General features: G+C 41.4%; 1 long non-coding RNA gene across 1 annotated transcript; it reads left to right on the forward strand.

The window, feature by feature from the left end:
• The first annotated feature begins 246 nt into the window (after window positions 1-246).
• LOC138847927 (uncharacterized) lies at window positions 247-4,583 on the forward strand. Its single transcript, XR_011385796.1, has 2 exons — window positions 247-425; window positions 4,338-4,583. It is a non-coding gene; the product is annotated as an uncharacterized lncRNA (long non-coding RNA).
• The last annotated feature ends 7,231 nt before the right edge of the window (window positions 4,584-11,814 follow it).

The following is an 11,814-nucleotide window of genomic DNA, read 5'->3' on the forward strand; positions in this document are numbered from 1 at the left end:
AGCGCGTCAGAAGCCAAATGCAGAAAACCGGCTCCAGGCCTCGATCAGAGGCTACGTGAGGCCGACCCCACCCCGCCTCCCCGGCCCGCGCAGCGTGCGGCGCATGCGCACTAACCCGGGCCACGCCTCCCCTGTGCGCTCGCGCGCACCCTTCCAGGCCTGGCGCTCCGCCCTCCCCCTCCGCGCGTCACAGAGCCCGAGTTCCTCGCTCCGCCGGGATTGGCTGCGGCGGAGCTGACCCGCCCTTTGCGCCAGGCCTCAGGGGCCCTCTGCGAGGTCGCCTCCAGGTGGGCGTCGCGGCGGACTGCGGGGACGGCGCTCCCGGAGCCCGGCTTGGTTATCCACTCTGCGGCGCTGGTGTGAGAAGAACGCGTCCTGACGCCAGTCCCAGACGCTCCTCTGTTTCTCGCGGCCAGAGTCTACTGGTTTGTGCAAGCCCGGAGGTTTGGGCTGGGGAGGCGGGCGCGGCTGTTGCTGTGTTCACCTTGGGGTTCACCCCAGGGTGAAGATCTGGGGTCGGCTCCCCGTCTCCTTTCAACAGTTGGAAAAGAGAACTCGGATTTCTCCTCGAGAGTCCCCACTGATTTCAGCGCGGGGCTCGAGGAACCCCTGCCGCCCAGGTCTTTCAGTCGCTTACTATTTAGTTTATTCAGCAGCTCCATTGCCGATCTAATATGTGGTGCGGTCCCCGAAGGGCACGGGGGACCGCAGCTGAGCCCGGGCGCCCCGAGCTTGAGAAGTGTAGAGGTAGTGAGGAAATCCGGAGGACTTGATGTTGAGAGACCTTTGTCAGACGGGGAGGGGCTGGGGCGAAATCCCTGCTTTACTGCAGGAGATCGCCACAGTGCATAGGCGATCTGGGGACTTGTGCGGGGACACGGCGTCTTATTCGTACTTTTATCATGCTTGACTTGGTTTAAATGAGAATTTTTATGGACCCAAACGTGTTAAATTGATGATATATTGGTAGGACTCACATGTCAGCTAACCGCTGCTGAGTCCATTTTTGTGGACGCTTTACTTTCTGTTCTTCTGTGACATCAGCTGCCTATAAGCACTTTGTTGGTACAAGGAAATGGTACTGTTTGGAATCCCAGGGCTCAGTAACTAAGTTGAACTCAGTGGACACTGGGAATCCTGTTTCTGTGCCATTTGTTTGGGCTTCTTGCCAGTTGGGCCTCACTAAGGTCATTTGTCCTAGTTCTGGTTGATGTGAGACAAAAATCTAAGACTCTAGTTAGTCCCACTCCCTCAGCAAGGAGGATTTGGTTTCCGTGAGTACACTGTGTGAGAATTAATCTTTGGTAAAATATGGGCAACTTGCCGGTACCGCGGCTCAATAGGCTAATCTCCGCCTTGCGGTGCCGGCATACCGGGTTCTAGTCCTGGTCAGGGCGCCAGATTCTGTCCCAGTTGCCCCTCTTCCAGGCCAGCTCTTTGCTGTGGCCAGGGAGTGCAGTGGAGGATGGCCCAAGTACTTGGGCCCTGCACCCCATGGAGACCAGGAGAAGCACCTGGCTCCTGCCATCGGATCAGCGTGGTGCGCCAGCCGCAGCGTGCTGGCCGTGGCGGCCATTGGAGGGTGAACCAACGGCAAAGGAAGACCTTTCTCTCTGTCTCTCTCTGTCACTGTCCACTCTGCCTGTCAAAAAAAAAAAAAAATGGGTAACTCAATTCACCTGAAAGTCCTCTGAGATATCCCAGCTGATTTGCGCACCCTGTAATTATTGTTGTATGAGAACAAAACTGGAAATACTGCATGGTCTTATTATGTATGTAGTAGATTCCAAAGACTAAGGTCTAGGACTCCCCTTGTTCTCTTAAAGCCAGTTGGAGCTCCCCACAGAAGCCCCTGGTGCAGTTGCCAGTGGGGAACAAGACCCATAAGAATATGCCATAGAAAACATCTCTCTATTAGAGTGTCAAAGGCTCAGAAATTCAGGTGTAGTATTCATTGCATGAGAAAATGTTCAGCTCCTTTGCTGGGATTAGGGTGTTTTTTTTTGACATAAATATTCAAGTTACATTTTTTCCCTCTGCATATTCCTGCTGAGGTGTTGATGTTATAGTTTAAAATCACTTTGTTTTTTAATTAAACACAATTTTTAGTGAAAAATATCATAACTAAGAGAAATAAATAAATTAATTTTATTAAAAGAAGAAAGTAATAGTTTTTTTAAAAAAGATTATTTATTTGAAAGTCAGAGTTACAGAGAGAGAGAGAGGTCCTCTGCACTGGCTGGAATTGTGCCAATCTGGAGCCAAGAGCCAGGAGCCTCCTCTGGGTCTCCCATGTGGGTGAACAGGGCCCAAGGACTTGGGCCATCTTCTACTGCTTTCCCAGACCATAGCACAGAACTGGACCAGAAATGGAGCAGCTGGGACTTGCACCAGCACCTGTATGGGATTCTGGCACTGCAAACGCAAGCGGTGGCCTTACCTGCTGTACCACAGCGCCAGTCTCAGTAATAGTTTTTTTTTTTTTTAAGTTGCTACAGAACTGCTTGATTTTTCTTGTGATATATGTTATATGTATGTTAAATTATAAACATGTTGTATTTTGTGTCTACTTATTAAAAATCCCTTAAGAGCTGTATTTTGCTTGGTTTACTGATATTACATATTTACATAAATTTAAAACTATTTAAAACATTAAAATTTAAAGCATACATATTTACATACATTTAAAACTATTAAATTAAGCTGTGTGGCACAGGACTTCTATAAATCTGATGAATAGCTAAAGTTTGTTGGTAAAATAAAAAAGATTTCTTCAAGTTTGTTAACATATGTTTGCCTGTGTTTATTGGCCAATTAGGATCAAAGTTATATCTGTTAGATGTTTAAGATTATAAAAATATAAATAAATTATGTCAAAATACAATAGTGTTCTGTGTCTCAAGGATAGCAGTTGAACTAGAATATGCTTGTCTGATATTTCAGTTTCCATAACTAAAGTAAAAAAATTTGTTAAATATAAATTAGATGATGGGGCTGGCACTGTGGCTCAGCAGGTTAACGCCCTGGCCTGAAGCGCCGGCATTCCATATGGGTGCCAGTTCAAGAACTGGCTGCTCCACTTCCCATCCAGCTCTCTGCTATGGCCTGGGAAAACATTAGAAGATGGCCCAAGTCCTTGGGCCCCTGCACCCATTTGGGAGACCCAGAAGAAGCTCCTGGCTTCTGGCTTCAGATCAGTGCAGCTCTGGCTGTTGTGGTCATCTGGGGAGTGAACCATCAGATAGAAGACTTCACTCTCTCTCTGCCCCTCTCTCTGTGTAACTGTGACTTTGAAATAAAATAAATCTTTAAAAAATATAAATTAGATGAATGTAAATGTAATAAAGATTTTGATATCAGTTTAATGCCTTTTCTTCTTAAATTGTATAAAATAGTATTTTTGGGTCTGTTACCAAGTATGCTTATATACATTGTTGATATACAGCATATGAGGAATTATCTGTAGCCTCATGTTTACAGCAGCTCAATTCAAAATAGCTAAGATATGGAATCAACCCAAATATCCATCAGCTTAGGACTGCATAAACAAATTGTGGTATATACACATGATGAAATATTACCCAGCCATAAAAAATAGCAAAACCCTGATTATACAACAGAAGTGGATGCAATTGGAGATCATTATGCTCAATGAAATAAGCCAAATGCTGTTTTCTCTGACTTGCATTAATATACAGAATCCAAAAATGTAATTTATATTAATGAAATTTACAGTTTTGGATTTGATGATTGTTTATATTCTTTACTCCTAAGGAACAGTGGTTTTTCTAACTACTTATTGAATTCTTTATTTAGTGGAAAGTTAATCTTGTGATTATAAAATAAATTAGAAGTATGTCATTACAGAAACTCAAATAAGGAAGGAAGAGGGAGGGTAAGAGCAGGGAAGGTTATGAGGGTAGGTGGGAAATATTATTTTCTTAAAAATGTGCATAAGAAATACATGAAATTTGTTCCCTTTATATACATTTTAAAAATTTAATTAAAATTATTCATATATGACAAAGAATTCAAGACTGCTTCAAAGTAACGAAAGGCAAAATTTCTATATGTAACAACAAAAAAAAGAAAAAGTAAAGCAAAAATGAATTAAAAAAAAAACAAAAAAACAAATGTAAAAGAAAAAGGAAAAATATATAAATTATAATAAAAAAGCTATCATACTTTTGTTAAAAATGTTTTGCTTTTAGATATTTTTAAGGGAATGTTTCAAATTAAATGGAGGGGCCTGTGTTGTGGGTTAAAGCCCTGGCCTGAAGTGCCAGGATCCCATATGGGCACTGGTTCTAGTCACAGCTGCTCCTCTTCCAATCCAGCTCTCAGTATGGCCTGGGATAGCAGTAGAAGATGTCCCAAGTCCTTGGGCCCCTGCACATGGGAGACCCAGAAGAAGCTCCTGGCTCCTAGCTTTGCATCGGCACAACTCCAGCCATTGAAGCCAACTAGGGAGTGAACCAGCGGAAGGAAGACCTCTCTCTCTATCTCTACCTTTCTCTGTAACTCTGTCTTTAATAATAATAAAAGAAAAATTAAATGGAAGCATATAAAATATAGAAGAAAACTAGGTAAGGAGTTTAAAATTTTTTTTATATTTTATTTAATGAACATTAATTTCCAAAGTACAGCTTATGGATTACAATAGCTTCTAAAAATGTTTTAAAATTATAAAAATGTGGGGGGCGGGGCCAAAATGGCGGAACAGTGAGGGCCCGCACCAATAGTCCGGGAAAATTTAGTTTAATAAAAGCGGAGTTACGGTAGCCTCAGAAAAAGGATCAGGAAAAAATTGCAGAGGAAACTCTTCCAGAGCTATTCGCTGTGACTCAAAGGACCTACTGGGAGAGCAGGGTCGCCCACCACATGGAAGCCGAACCGCGGAAGCCGCAGAGTCTGAGCGCCAGTGTGGGAAGGGGAGTCTATGTGACAAAGACACCAGCGGGGAGAGGAGGGCTGCCCAGGGCTCCGAGTCCACACATCAGCACTGGAAGCGGAGGTGAGCTCAGTAACTGGAGACATTGGCGGGGAAACGGCAGACAGAATTTTAGAGGGACACGGGTTTTGAAGCAGGAAAGTCCATCAGACTGACTACAGGAGAGAAGGAAAAATAAATAAATAAATAAAAAGGTGGGGGCATACTGGTACAGACAAGTTCCACTCTCCGCCAATCTTGCAAAGGCTAGCAAGAGACAAAGAGCTGGGATATACATAATAAAAGGGGAGAGTTAAGGCTACAATTCAGTAGCCTAGGCAATCCTTTGGGAGTTCCCAGGAGAAACCGAGCCTGCACAGACTCTTTGGGTAGAAGCCAGCGGAAGCTAAATACCATCCATTCTGCTCAGCCTTGCAGTATTACTTACCTCCTGAACAAAAAATAAAATAAAATAAAATAAAATAAAATAAATGAATAAATAAATAAAGAGAGATTTACCACGCATAACCTGAGGGTGTCACCTTTGCGCACCTGTAACCCTGAAGAACCAAGCAGAGCTCTCAGGCCACACACATCTCAAGCCTCCAAGGCTCCTCCAACAGCAGGCAGTCCACTTAACACGGACATAGTATAATAAAAAAAAAAAAAAAAAACACCTCACAGTGAGGGAAACAGAATTAACCATGCCAAGCAATAAACACAGAAATCGAGGGAACAAGATCAACAATAACATTATGATGCCTCCAAATAAACAAAACACCCCAAGCCAAGATTATGAAGATGATGAGATAGAAGAAATGCAAGATACGGATTTCAAAAATTTATAATAAGAACATTTAGAAGTTTTCAAAAGCAAATCCTTGAACTACAGAAATCCTTATTGGACAGGATTGAAAATCTCTCTTGTGAAAATGAAATTTTAAGGAAGAATCAAAATGAAATGCAGAAACTAGTAGAACAGGAAAGTGTGATAGTGAAGAGAAATCAAAATGAAATGAAGAGCTCAATAGATCAAATGACAAACACATTAGAGAGCCTTAAAAACAGAATGGGTGAAGCAGAAGAGAGAATATTGGACTTAGAAGACAGAGAACAGGAAAGGATGCAGTGAAACCAAAGGAAAGAAGAGGAAATTAGAAATCTAAAAAATATTGTTGGGAATCTACAGGATACTATTAAAAAAACCAACATTCGGGTTCTAGGAGTTCCTGAAGGCATGGAGAGAGAGAAAGGATTAGAAGGCCTTTTTAGTGAGATACTAGCAGAGAACTTTCCGGGTCTGGAGAAGGACAGAGACATCCTACTACAGGAAGCTCATAGAACCCCCAGTAAACATGACCAAAAGAGATCCTCACCACGACACGTGGTAATTAAACTTACCACAGTGAAACATAAAGAAAAGATCCTAAAATGTGCAAGAGAGAAACGTCAGATTACTCTCAGAGGATCTCCAATTAGACTCACGCAGACTTCTCATCAGAAACACTACAGGCTAGGAGGGAATGGCGAGACATAGCACAGGTGCTAAGAGAGAAAAATTGCCAGCCCAGAATATTATATCCTGCTAAGCTCTCATTTGTGAATGAAGGTGAAATAAAGACCTTTCATAGCAAACAAAAATTGAAAGATTTTGTGGCCACTCGTCTGGCCTTGCAAAAGATACTTAAAGATGTGCTACACTCAGAAACACAGAAACACGGCCATCAATATGAAAGAAGGGAAAGGAAGAACACCTACCAGTAAAAGAGCATGGGAAGCTCAAAGCATATACTAGAAAATATCTCTGGGAAAATGGCAGGGCAAAGTCACTATGTATCAATAGTCACATTAAATGTGAATGGCCTGAACTGTCCAGTTAAAAGACACAGACTGGCTGACTGGCTTAAGGAACAACACCCAACTATTTGTTGCGTACAAGAAACACATCTCTCTAACAAAGATGCATGCAGACTGAAAGTGAAAGGTTAGAAAAAGATATTCCATGCCAACAAAAACCCAAAAAAAGCAGGTGTAGCCATATTAATATTAGACAAAATAAACTTTAATACAAAAACTGTTAAGAGAGACAAAGAGGGACACTATAATGATTAAGGGTTCAATTCAATAGGAAGATGTAACTATTTTTTTTTATCTTTTATTTAATGAATATAAATTTCCAAAGTACGACTTATGGATTACAATGGCTTCCCACCCATACCGTCCCTCCCACCCACAACCCTCCCCTTTCCCACTCCCTCTCCCCTTCCATTCAGATCAAGATTCATTTTCAATTCTCTTAATATACAGAAGATCATCTTAGTATACATTAAGTAAGGATTTCAACAGTTTGCTCCCACACAGAAACAAAGTGAAAAATAATAGATGATTTTTTTTAAAAATGATGATGAAATCAGATCAGACCTATTGTCATGTTTAATCCCAGTGAGAGTCAAGTTGGGAATTGATAATTTCTTTTTTTTTTTTTTTTACAGAAGATCAGTTTAGTATACATTAAGTAAAGATTTCAACCGTTTGCGCCCCCATAGAAACACAAAGTGAAATATATTGTTTGAGTACTCGTTATAGCATTAAGCCTCAATGTACAGCACATTAAGGACAGAGATCCTACATGAGGAGTAAGTGCACAGTGACTCCTGTTGTTGACTTTACAAATTGACACTCCTGTTTATGGCATCAGTAATCTCCCTATGCACCAGTCATGAGTTTCCAAGGCTATGGAATACCCTCGAGTTCTCCGACTCTTATCTTGTTTAGACAAGGTCATAGTCAAAGTGGAGGTTCTCTCCTCCCTTCAGAGAAAGGTACCTCCTCCTTTGAAGACCTGTTCTTTCCACTGGGATCTCACTCACAGAGATCTTTTTGCCAGAGTGTCTTGGCTTTCCATGCCTGAAATACTCTCATGGGCTTTTCAGCCAGATCCGAGTGCCTTTAGGGCTGATTCTGAGGCCAGAGTGCTATTTAGGACCTCTGCCATTCTATGAGTCTGCTGAGTATCTCACTTCCCATGTTGGATCACTCTCCCCTTTATTTATTCTATCGGTTAGTGTTAGCAGGTACTAGACTTGTTTATGTGCTCCCTTTGACTCATAGTCCTTTCATTATGATCAATTGTGAACTGAAATTGATCACTTGGAATAGTGAGATGGCATTGGTACATGCCACCTTGATGGGATTGAATTGGAATCCCCTGGTATGTTTCTAACTCTACCAATTGGGGCAAGTCAGCTTGAGCATGTCCCAAATTATACATCTCTTCCCTCTCTTATTCCCACTCTTATGTTTAACAGGGATCACATTTCAGTTAATTTTCAACACTTAAGAATAACTGTGTGATAATTACAGAATTAAACCTGTCATATTAAGTAGAACAGACAAAAAAAAACTACTAAGAGGGATAATGTATTAAGTTGTTCATTAACAGTCAGGGCTATGCTGATCTAGTCACCGTTTCTCATAGTGTCCATTCATTTCACTTCTGGAGGTTTCCTTTTTGGTGTTCAGTCAGTTGTCACTGATCAGGGAGAACATATGGTATTTGTCCCTTTGGGACTGGCTCAATTCACTCAGCATGATGTGTTCCAGATTCCTCCATTTTGTTGCAAATGACTGGATTTCGTTGTTTCTTACTGCGGTATAGCATTCTAAAGAATACATATCCCATAATTTCTTTATCCAGTCTACTGTATTTTTTTTAACTTTTATTTAATGAATATAAATTTCCAAAGTACGACTCATGGATTACAATGGCTTCCCCCCCCATACCGTCCCTCCCACCCACAACCCTCCTCTTTCCCACTCCCTCTCCCCTTCCATTCACATCAAGATTCATTTTCGATTATCTTAATATACAGAAGATCAGCTTAGTATACCTTAAGTAAGGATTTCAATAGTTTGCTCCCACACAGAAACATAAAGTGAAAAATAATAGATGATTTTTTTTAAATGATGATGAAATCAGATCAGACCTACTATCAGATCAGTCTACTGTTGATGGGCATTTAGGTTGGATCTAGGTCTTGGCTATTGTGAATTGTGCTGCAATAAACATTAGGGTGCAGACCGCTTTTTTGTTTGTCAATTTAAACTCCTTTGGGTAAATTCCAAGGAGTGGGATGGCTGGGTCAAATGGTAAGGTTATCTTCAGGTTTCTGAGGAATCTCCAGACTGACTTCCATAGTGCCTTAACCAGTTTGCATTCCCACCAACAGTGGGTTAGTGTCCCTTTTTCCCCACATCCTCACCAGCATCTGTTGTTGGTAGATTTCTGAATGTAAGCCATTCTAACTGGGGTGAGGTGGAACCTCATTCTGGTTTTGATTTGCATTTCCCTGATTGCTAGCAACCTTGAACATTTTTTCATGTGTCTGTTGGCCATTTGGATTTCCTCTTTTGAAAAATGTCTATTGAGGTCCTTGGCCCATCTCTTAAGTGGGTTGTTGGTTTTGTTTTTGTGGAGTTTCTTGATCTCTTTGTAGATTCTGGTTATTAACCCTTTATCTGTTGCATAGTTTGCAAATATTTTTTCCCATTCTGTCGGTTGTCTCTTCACTCTCCTGACTGTTTCTTTTGCAGTACAGAAACTTCTCAATTTGATGCAATCCCAATAGTTGATTTTGGCTTTGACTGCCTGTGCCTCCCGGGTCTTTTCCAGAAATTCTTTGCCTGTGCCAATATCTTGAAGGGTTTCTCCAATGTTCTCTAATAACTTGATGGTGTCAGGACATAGATTTAGGTCTTTAATCCACGTTGAGTGGATTTTTGTGTAAGGTGTAAGGTAGGGGTCTTGCTTCATGATTCTGCACGTGGAAATCCAGTTTTCCCAGCACCATTTATTGAATAGACTGTCCTTGCTCCAGGAATTGGTTTTAGATCCTTGGTCAAATATAAGTTGGCTGTAGATGTTTGGGTTGATTTCTGGTGTTTCAATTCTGTTCCATTGGTCTATCCATCTGTTTCTGTACCAGTACCATGCTGTTTTGATTACAACTGCCCTGTAGTATGTCCTGAAATCTGGTATTGTGATGCCTCCGGCTTTGTTTTTGTTGTACAAGATTGCTTTAGCTATTCGAGGTCTCTTGTGCCTCCATATGAATTTCAGCATCATTTTTTCTAGATCTGAGAAGAATGTCTTTGGTATCTTGATTGGGATTGCATTGAATCTATAAATTGCTTTTGGGAGAATGGACATTTTGATGATGTTGATTCTTCCAATCCATGAGCATGGAAGATTTTTCCATTTTTTGGTATCCTCTTCTATTTCTTTCTTTAAGATTTTGTAATTCTCATTGTAGAGATCTTTAATGTCCTTGGTTAAGTTTATTCCAAGGTATTTGATTGTTTTTGTAGCTATTGTGAATGGGATTGATTTTAGCAGTTCTTTCTCAGTCATGGCATTGCTTGTGTATACAAAAGCTGTTGATTTTTGTGCATTGATTTTATATCCTGCCATTTTGCCAAACTCCTCTATGAGTTCCAATAGTCTCTTAGTAGAGTTCTTTGGATCCTCTAAGTACAGAATCACATCGTCTGCAAAGAGGGATAGTTTGACTTCTTCCTTCTTGATTTGTATTCCTTTGATTTCTGTTTCTTGTCTGATGGCTCTGGCTAAAACTTCCAGAACTATGTTAAATAGCAGTGGTGAGAGTGGGCATCCCTGCCTGGTGCCAGATTTCAGTGGAAATGCTTCCAACTTTTCCCCATTGAATAGGATGCTGGCTGTGGGTTTTTTATAAATTGCTTTGATTATATTGAAGAATGTTCCTTCTATACCCAATTTGCTTAGAGTTTTCATCATGAAAGGGTGTTGAATTTTATCATATGCTTTCTCTGCATCAATTGAGATAATCATATGATTTTTCTTTTGCAGTATGTTAATGTGGTGAATCACATTGATTGATTTGCGAATGTTGAACCATCCCTGCATACCAGGGATGAATCCCACTTGGTCTGGGTGGATGATTTTCCTGATGTGTTCTTGTACTCTATTGGCCAGAATTTTATTGAGGATTTTTGTGTCTATGTTCATCAGGGATATTGATGTGTAATTTTCTTTCAGTGCTGCATCTTTCTCTGACTTAGGGATTAAGGTGATGCTGGCTTCATAGAAAGAATTTGGGAGGATTCCCTCTTTTTCGATTGTTCTGAATAGTTTGAGAAGAAATGGGATTAGTTCTTCTTTAAATGTCTGGTAGAATTCAGCAGTGAATCCATCTGGTCCTGGGCTTTTCTTTGTTGGGAGGGCCTTAATTACTATTTCAATTTCTGTTTCAGTTATAAATGTATATGCACCTAATTACAGGTCATCGGTCTATTTAAAAGATATGTTAAGGGACTTAAAGGGAGACTTAGATTCCAATACAATAGTACTAGGGGACTTCAATACTCCACTCTCAGAAATAGATAGATCATCCAGACAGAAGATCAACAAGGAAACAGCAGATTTAATCGACATTATTGCCCAAATGGATCTAACAGATATCTACAGAACTTTCAATCCTACATCTAAAGACTTTACATTCTTCTCAGCAGTGCATGGAACCTTCTCTAGGATTGATCACTGTCGCTCCCCCTCTTTGTGGAGGAACGACACAGGACCCTGCGCTGTTCTTTCGTCTGCTCGGCCCTCCCCGGGTTTGCTGCTGGTTCTTCCCGGGTTGGCTACTATCCCTTCCACCTCCGTGGAAGGGCAGTTCCCCCTGGCCGCATTCCCCACTTCCGCAGGGGAACGGCACACCGCCGGCCGGCTCTCTCGGGGGCTGCACAGGTGTTCCCCTTAGATGTTCCCCATAGATGTTCCTGGTGCATGCCGTCTCTCTCCTCCTTTATAGTCCTCCTCCGCCAATCCTAACTCGGCTGCCCACACG

This window comes from Oryctolagus cuniculus, unplaced genomic scaffold (assembly GCF_964237555.1).
Source record: "Oryctolagus cuniculus unplaced genomic scaffold, mOryCun1.1 SCAFFOLD_91, whole genome shotgun sequence".
NCBI classification, from domain to species: domain Eukaryota; kingdom Metazoa; phylum Chordata; class Mammalia; order Lagomorpha; family Leporidae; genus Oryctolagus; species Oryctolagus cuniculus.